The sequence below is a fragment of the Mya arenaria genome, chromosome 10, assembly GCF_026914265.1.
Source record: "Mya arenaria isolate MELC-2E11 chromosome 10, ASM2691426v1".
NCBI lineage: Eukaryota > Metazoa > Mollusca > Bivalvia > Myida > Myidae > Mya > Mya arenaria.
In genome coordinates, this window is record NC_069131.1 from 63706761 (window position 1) to 63717044 (window position 10284).

The following is a 10284-nucleotide window of genomic DNA, read 5'->3' on the forward strand; positions in this document are numbered from 1 at the left end:
ACATTTTCAAGTCAGTAAATAGCATAGGACGAAACCCCGTGCGTTCATTTCAAACAAACTGCTACACAACATTACATTAGCAAAATATTCCTGGACGACGCTTTCTAACTCCAATCTTTCTTATTATTTCGGAAAAGACGTATACGAATGATCATTAGCATTTCAAATGTACGCAGTAACCCTTGACTGCCATAGTGTGAGCAGTTATCGCGGAGATGTGTGCTTCCGAAATTACAAGGAGTGGGCGGGTTAAGCGGCATTCGTTCCCCAATATACTTTTCATTCGAACATAAAAAACAACAACACAGACACGTTAGACAATATCAATCGAGTGTTTTTTGTCTCAAATAAATGACAGAGGCTAACATGACGTAGTTTTGACATGATAAATTCTTATATCTATTTATACGACACTCTTTTTCAAAATCAATATAAACACATGTTTAACAAACATAAATTTTGAGTGATTAACCTTCAATTTCTAACTTAATAATGCATATATGGAAAAATCTTAATAACTGATAACAAGTTTATAACCGTGTATTTAATAGCAGAAAACGCAAACATATTAAATTATTGGTGAATGCTAAAAGATTTACTGTGATCTACTATCGTCTCATAAGGTAGAAATGCCGTGTTTTTTTGCACATTTCTTTCAAATTAAACGCACTATCCTTCATAACCATTGTTTTTGACATTTATTAAACTTTTTTGGTAAATTAAAATAATTGTTTTAAACATGGTAAATCTTATTTGGGAGTAACAGTACATCTTTAGATAAAATATGGACGATCCAATTGTGTTTGTTTTTATCTTTACGTATAATAACACCTTGGCTTTAAAAAAGGGACCCTTTCATCGTCACATACATTCAGAAGACTCGCCTGTCTCCGAGCCTCCTGAAGCATGGCACTTAATAATGGACTGACACGTAGAGACCTCACAGCAACATTCTTCTCCCCTGTTCTTATTTTTACACCGTCGCCGTCGCCCTCATCAGTAGAAGGTACAGGTTGAATGGATTCGTCATCACCGCCGCCTGTTACGCCCCCGCTGCCTCCTCCAATATTTCCCATAATTATCTTGGTCTGTAAATACAATAAAAAGACAATATAACACTGTTTCCATATAATATTGATTTTAACACACCACATATAATATCCCTTTCTTGCCGTCATTTCAACCGACATCTACTGAAATACGGCGTGATTGAACTTGCAATGGTTACAACGAGTTGTCTAGAAAATATTTGGTGAACACGTGTTTACAGTTGTTTACGAAATCTTTGCTATGTTAATGTAACAAAGTCAAGTTTCATAATTATTACATTTTATTTTTAATTGAGTTCGATGTAATGTTAGGGATAAAACAAGCAAATCAGCTTTGATGTTATTGACAGAGTTGTCTTTCTTAGTAATATTAAAATATAATTGCTGTTTGGTCATCTGTGACTATAATCCCTAAAGTGAGATTTTTGGTGGGAACACTGGATCATTCTGTTCTTTGTTTTCAAGGCAAACACATCATATTTTACTTTATCTGTAATTGTTGGAATTGGCGGCAAAATATATTGAAGGTTAGTCAATTAGTTATACTTCTAGAACCTAGTATTTCTAGAATATTATTTAATAAGAAGTGTAATTGTTATAATTACATTTGAGCAGTTGTATCTAAGTATTTAGTAAGTTAGAAATATGATAGTTAAAATATTTCTAAAAGGTCAAGATAGTGAATTAACCTTGTATGTTAATATTATAAGTAATATTTATAAATCCACTTATTTTAGATTTGCGGCACCGGTTGAATGTATGTGTCAAGGAGAATATAAAGGCAGTTTGGCCTACAGCTGGTGAGTTAGATTATATGTAATGGGATGTGAAATGTGTTTGTACCTGTTTTGTATATCATGTTTGTATTGTTTTAATATGATTATATTATGTAATAGTATGGCCGCTAGAAAATTGTATTAACTCTTGTGTGATATGCTTAAGTTGATGTTTATATACTTTCAGAGCTGTGGATTTATAATATATGTAATAAAAGCCCCTAAAGACTTCCGATGTTTATCCAACTACACTGAGCCCTAACTGCTGAGTTAGACCGTTATTATAGTTGTCGCCATAAGAAACCACCCTGTTACATTAAGACCATGCAAATTTTCAACGACAGCTCACAAATTGTTTCGACATAAGTACGAAATTCCTTCTATCCGTATTATACATTATGATTAAGAGGATTCACAGGAGTATATAGTTTTGTATGATGGGGTGGAGTAAGAGCGGTTTAGTATGAGTATGTATATAAATTGTGTTCGATAATGTGTACGAGTTTATGTAATATGGTACGATTAATTGCGACAAGACTGTTAGTACGGTAGGAAAACGACTCCAGTGGAAATATGACAAATACTGCATGGGTTTATTAGCATTTTGTGTATTTGTATTTTAAACAATCATGACATGAAATGTGGATTTAATATGATCTCGATTCATTCGCGTTAAAAAATATGCCTGGAAACGATACAGAACCTCAAGAAGGAATTAAACTATTGTCTTGACTTTCTATGTATGACTGGCGTAGAAAATATCATATATATGTACACTCGAAATACTGCCGCTGTAGTTATCTGTTCTACTTTCCTGACATATGCTAAAAAACTTAACTTGAAACAGGAGTACCGAAATAATATGAGAAACGACGTTACTTAAAACAGGAGAACTGACATTATGCCAGAAACAAGGTATCTTAAAACAGGAGTACTGACATATTGCGAGAAACGACGTAACTTTTAACAGGAGTACTGACATTATACGATAAACGACGTAACTTTAAACAGTCGTAATGACTTTATGCGAGAAACGACGTACTTTTGAACAGTCGTACTGACATAATGCTAAAAAGGACGTAACTTCAAACAGTCGTACTGACATTATGCGAGAAACCCCCTATCTTAAAACAGGAGTACTGCATTATGCGAGAAACGAATTTACTTAAAAGAGGCGTACTGACAAAATGCGAGATACGAGTAACTTTTGAATTAATGAGACGTGCTGACATTAAGCGAGAAATGGCCTAACTTTAAATAGGGGTATGTTAAATTGTAACATTATCTGAGACAGTATCATAGCTTTATAAGCAATTTCAATTTTTTTTTTTTATTTAATTAACTATAAAACGTACTTGGACTTTAGTAATAGATACAATATTCTCTTCACCGTATACTGCTTAACACTTCAAAGAAAAGGCTGAGTGGTTTGAATAACAGATATTCGCTCCTGAAGTCTATGTATACTAAACCTTAATACTCTTCATTTTTCATAACATGTTTGAAGGTATACTTGTATACTTGTGTCTGTTAAGTGTCTTTATATAGGTACATAACCTTAAAACTGCATGGTGGAAAGTCATAGACTGTTTTATCAGATATTCAATGGATCTCTTGAACTACTAGTTAATAATTAATAATTAACCCGATAAAAAAGTGAACTAAGTTGTATTTCTCGAAACCGCGATAAGTGTTCTTACATCCAAGCTCCTTAATGAAAGTGAAGGACATGTGCTGATTTGATTTATTAGCACGGGCTAAAACGAGGTTGGACACATACTGATTATGTATAGCATTATTTTCATACGCGTATTTCCATCATCTCTTACTGATACTGCAACCTTTATGTTAGTCGGTTTTGAAAAAAAAATGATAAGAAGTTATCATGTAGAAAGTTATATACATAATAAATAACATTTTATCACATCTGACGGATACTGCCACCTTTGTATTAGAACAGATCATATATGATTTTAATAATGAAATAAACAACGGTGGTTTTAATATTGAAACTTTTATTGCAATGTTGGCGCCACCTATAGCGAGTTGGTCTTGAAATGAGAGAACTATGAACAGAACGGCAGGTTCTTTGAATTAATAATAATCATTCAATAGCTGAAATGAAAAACGTATATTGGTACTGTGTACAATGCGGTTAAATAGTATATAATTCTAAATAAACTTACAGAACGAAACCGTTTAAATGTCCCTATGCACTACAATATTATTAACTTCATTTGATTCTCTTCGGGGTTTTATAACAGACTATTCTGAATCCGGATGAATACAACTCATATTGGGAATCCCGAATGAGGCATTTAAACTGGTTTTGAATGGCTGTCAAAATCGGAATAAAAATACTTCTGTTAAACCATCGAAGACGTGTGCTCATTTGAAAACCTCCAAAAAACAAAAAAACATCGGGCAAGTTTATACCAACTATATTGCTTGACCAGTTCGGAATTTTTTTTCTCATCTTTTACATGAACATAGACTCTATCAAATCTTTACATACATCGTGTAGGAGAGGGGAAATATAAAGAATAACAATATACAGATCAGGCGACAGCCCCTACATAATCAACTCTACCATTTCAATATTTATATAAGAAACTACAGAACAAAGCTAATTAGCGAACATTTAAACATAAACCTCGTTTGATGTCACAGAATAAACGCAAAGGACATATTATGATGTAAACAAACTTAACAAACAAGAAGCATGAAACAACAAGACAAAACTCCACAATCAACACAGTGCATATAAACCATATAAAAAACTAGGTGTGTTTATGAAGGGTTGTAAGGTACGGCCTTGGAACGGTCAGTAAAATGTAAATTTACTGGGGGTTTAAACCAGTTTGCGTGCACAACCTCACTCTTATCCGAACAATCCTGAATAAAGTAAAAACGTAAATGATAAAACATACACCATAAACACATATTATTGTGATGACAAATGGTCCCTGAGCTGAAACAATTAAATGTAAACGCAATTCACAAACAATGCATATTATATAAATATAAATAAACCGTAAGAAATAATAGTATTCTTATACGCCATTTATTGCGTTTTGTTTACAATACTTAAACAGGACAAACGCGTGATCATGACATTGCACGCAGTGTTATTATGTCATATAGGACAACAACGAATGGAACAAATCGAATCCCATGAAATCAGCAGAAGTCGATCATAGTTTAATTAAGGTTAATTTATATCCGTACATCAACATTGCTTGTTAGAGCATACACTGCATTTAAATAATAGAACAGTGCTGTAATAAAGGAGATATTGGAACCACTGTTTGGTTTGTATAGATTGCGCTAATGGTGCAGATTATTATCAATCGTGGGCAATATCCGGTCTTAAAGTTATCACTGTAATCAGCGTGACATCTTTTTATTTGTTCCATTCAAATGCTTTATTTAAATAATTATAATAATAAACAATTTAAAGTCACTGGGTAGAGATGGGGATTTAATGAAAAAAGTAATATTTACTAAAACGCATTTACGAAATTGTATTTAAATCGTAGCTAATTCATTTTATATTGTTACGGAGACTTTTAAAATTTAACAATTGGAGAAAGAAACAAACACCAAAAAGAGGAATGATCTTATATTCGCATTGTTTATATTATATGACATTATCTTGTCTTAACGCATGTCAAGCTGAAATCGAACCTAAACAGTTATTGCAGTCCGTTCCTGACAAGTACTTTTATATCATTGTGGCATTCAGATCTTCATCTAAACAATAACATAAAATCATTTCTGAAAATATCTCTTCAGGACCAACCGGTGGGCCCAAAAATAATTTGAGAGCAATGGTCAGACTGAATATGAATAAATACAGTTTTGGAAACTCACTTTCTCGTGAAATTATTTCGTCTGCGTATTTCAAGTATTGACATTAATATGGAAATTGACATTTTTTTGCAGTAAGATTAAAATGTTTTATGATCTTTGAACAGTTTTCCATCGATGTCTTAAATATAACTTTTACTCGTATTTATAATTCCAAGTTCTCTTTATTCGTTTCGTCACCCCAAAACATTCTTCATTTGAAAGCTAATTTGAGACCATTTTTATGAACATCAATATTTCAGAACATCTTTTACGCAGCTGGCCATCTTAAAAGGATAATAAGTATCTGAATTTAAAACAAAATCTTCGAAGCAAGCTTAAATATTATTATTATAAAATTATTTTAACCATCAATAGTCGAACTAATATATCGCGTCTCAGGCTGTGATGTAAACTTAAATTTAGAAATACGGTCATGGATATTTCCTTGACAGAATAATGAGACAATTGGGGTATTGTTCTTTTGATTGCATCACAGATCGTATCACATTGCAAACAAGGTAATTGGCAAAAATACTTTGTAAATGACTGTAAAGATGATTTAAAAAACAAAAAAACAAAAACAGTTTTATTTTTATATTTAAGAAGCGTCATGTAATTACAATTTCTTTTGTTTCGTTTTTTTAATCGTTCTAGATCGACATGTGACAATACCATAATAAACGGTGCCAAAGTTGCAACTTCGTATTCCTCTTTTTGTGTGGTTTTGTTGACAGGTAAACCGAACAAAAATATAACTTATTTAGCTAACGTTAGTTTAAAGAACCTCAATTTTGACGTGCTATTACAAGAATCAACCCAAAAGTGTATTGACACTGGAAAGTGGGCTCAACTACAAAATTTTGTGAATATATACATAAAACAAGCTTCTTAAAAATATTCAGAATACAACGACATGACATATTATTAACGTATTTATACATAGATAGTTAGATCTGATGTTTCAATTATTCATTCGTCTAAAGTATTATAGTGTTAATATTACAGCTAGAATGTAACACCGAATCTTTGAAATAATGTTTTCAAACAAACCGAATCGATTGGAGACTTTTCAATTCTGTAAAAATGATAAAATTAATGATATTCCATAAATTTGTTTTAAATTTTATTACTTTTCTTCCAATAGATGTTTAAAATACAAGGAAGCATTTTGCATTCGCACACTCAAACTGTTTAAGATATGAACTTTCTCAAAAGTATAAATTATGATTACAGAAGCTTAAAACTTATAAAGACATGAAAAGTTATGACTTTTAGACTTGCGAGCGTTTGTCCTTTAAACCAATTGTGGCGACGTAGGCTGGAATAAACATGGGAATGGTTAAAAAATAAAGGGCCATAATAGCCATATATCGGTTAGCCTATTAAAAGTATCAACTAGGCAGTGGTTATTTAAAAATGTTGCTGCTTGCATAGAAAGTAGGTGGTGGTAGAGTAGTTTGTTGGTTTATTTGGAGGTCATCATTCACAATAATAGCAATGCAGATGAAAATGACCCAGCTTACCCAGCTTAACGAGTAGTTGGAGTGTAAAACCACTATACATGTACCCGAGGTATATTTTGCTTGATAATGATATAGTTCTTCCATGATATCAACAAAGTAACCCAGAGTCCTATATAGCAGTGCAAAAGGGTGAACATCGCTTTGAATTATTTAGTATTGTATAGTTCAATCCATTGTAGTGGGTTGTACTTTCTCATTTATAGAACTATTGTGCAATTTAGTTACAATGAGGTCACAACAAGAACAGTGTCATAGGAGTCTCTTTTAAATATCTTTGTTTTAAAAGTGTGTGTACTGTTATAATACGCAAACTATTATTCTTCTGAATAATCATGAAACTATTTTATAAATCTAAACATTATTGCAGGCTTTACAAACATAATTTTATCAAAATTATTTTCAACTCCATATGGACTCAAACTAGGACTTTAGGCTAAGGCCGAGATTTTAAAAGATACCTTTATATATGAGTATATAGAAAACTTGTGACTTGTGGGGCGGAGCGACTTTCGACCCCGGGAACGTATTTTGAACACTCTTGGTAAAAGAATACTTCCTGAGGCTGCATAGCATATGTCATTGGTCTTGGCCATAGGGCTTCAGAAAGAAAAAAATGAGTATAATGTCCCTGACTGAAAACAAAGATACGCTCCATCTGCTTGTGCAACTCCTTTTTAAATACGTACACCTAATATATGATTCTGTAAGATAATGCATTTATAAACACCTTGTGTATGATTCAAAAGGAACCTGGAAACTGTCATATTTTCTTCCATACCAAAAGTAGTTGATCTGTCATTCCCTTTTTGATTTTCAAATTTATTGAATAAGTAACTAACTTGAATCAACTTATAACAACAAGTTATACTGTTTCTAACAATAATTAAGCTATTGTATGATATGTATGCCCTAAATTGTGACACCAATGGTTTGAGTTTATTCACTAAACTTATCTTTAAACACAAATTCCTATTTTGACATTACGATTCGTCAATGGCGATTTTACTACCATATTGTTGTATATATTTTATGTTTTAGAACAGTTTACCTCTGATCAAATTAGTCTTGTTAGGAACCAATTGTACGTAACTGCATTGTCAGAAAGGTTTTAGCCATCAGAATGCACACAAACACTTGCATTATATTTGCTTATAATATGCGTGTTTTCACAAAGAAACATCCATGTAAGATGCTTTTATTGTTCCCTTGGTGATACCCTTTCACATTCCGTAAATGTTGAAGAACCCTTGTTGTCATGACGGCCTAAACATAACATATCCTTTTGCAAGATATTTTGTATGAACAAATGCCAACTATTTACAAAATTATTACAAATTTACCAATGGTCAAAGATTGTCCCTGGGAGGTTCACTTGTCAGACATAGAATGGGATTGTGGTATTTTCTCATTAGAATCATCTGATAGATCCATACCAAACTACCTGGAAGTTATGCAGAAGTGCGTAGTTAGTTGTTTAACATGGACTTGCATGACTTAGACTTTAACAGTACAAAATGTGTTCGTCCAATGGAATGGATATTTGTTCACAAATGTTCACCACCCCGTGGACCGGAAGTCATTCGTTTTAAACGATCTTATCAGCTGAAACACCTTAACATATTTTTAATCCAAAACTACAAGGCATACAGGTTTCATAATTGGTGCATAGTAATATCGTCTAGAAGGCCATTTGGCTCCGCCCTATTTTAAAATGGTTTACATGAATTTATATAAGAACTTCTTTGTGATATGTTTTGATAAAACCTTTAAGACCAAAATGTTTTATATTTGTTACGAGGAATCGTCTATATTAGTATTTTGAGCGTATGCAATTGGGGGTCAACATAAGCCCACTTATATAAGGAAACTCTTTAAAGCTGCACTCTCACAGATGGATCGTTTTGGCATTTTGTGAGTCTTGAACTGAGCCTATTACTGCATTATTGTCAGGGCAATATTACTGTTTAAGGACTGACAAGAGATCAGATCAGATTTTTATGTTATGCTCGAAAATTAATGGCTAAAAGCGTAACTAACGCTCTAAGAGAATTAAAATATTCGGCCATTTTACGATTAATTGAAAAATGTTCTAAAGTTGGGTATTTGATATGAGTGAATTGATGGCTTTGATGTTTAATTAAACTGATTCTGAGACAAGTGAAATTAAACATGCCAAAACTGTTGATCGGTGAGAGTGCAGCTTTAAGAATTTCTTCAAAACCGCCAGGCCAACAACTTTGATATTTGGTTTGTGGCATCGACTAAAGATCCTCTACAACATAACTTAGAGGTTAATAAACGGCGCCGGTGTGCCGTCTGTCAAAAATGGCCCACCTGGTCCGTTATGGCCCGAGGGCCATTGCGAACCAGGTGTGCCATTATCAACAGACGGCACTGCTTTGTATTGCATATGTTTTATTTTTCCATTTTATATATAAAAAAACCATTTCGGCCTTTACTCTACAGTAAGTTTTCATTTATTGTTAAATTGAAAAATTATCAAATAACGCACTAATTGCCCTATGACGCAGCTATTATATTCGTGACGTCAATAGAGTCATTTTTTCTATGTCATAAACTACAATGTAGTATGGTATGGAGTTATAAATACTGGATAAATTTAAGATATATGTTTTAAGGTAAGGTCATTTAAAGCATATAGCATGTTTAAGCAACATCAGAAGTACACCATGTGTTTGTGTTTTAATGAATACTATATTTAATTATTTTTTTAGCGGTATAAAAACAGCAAAAATGGATGACAAAAATATGTTGATGACACATTCTTGACAATTGTAAATGTATTAAAAACTTGGAGTAATTTAAATGCAAGTTACGATCATGTGATGCAAAATGCCACTGCTTGGTTAATGTATCAATTGGTCGTGGATTACACTAGACATGTTTACTAATACTAGAAATGAAAGTGGAAATGATGTTTCAAAGGAATATGTGCCAGGTATAAGCATACTGTCACGTAGGATTTCATTTACTTTGATATGACATTGGCCGAAAAGGTAGCAACTCTCCATTTTTATTTTTATTTTAAATAATCCAGATCCTCGAAACTTAACTCTCATGCAA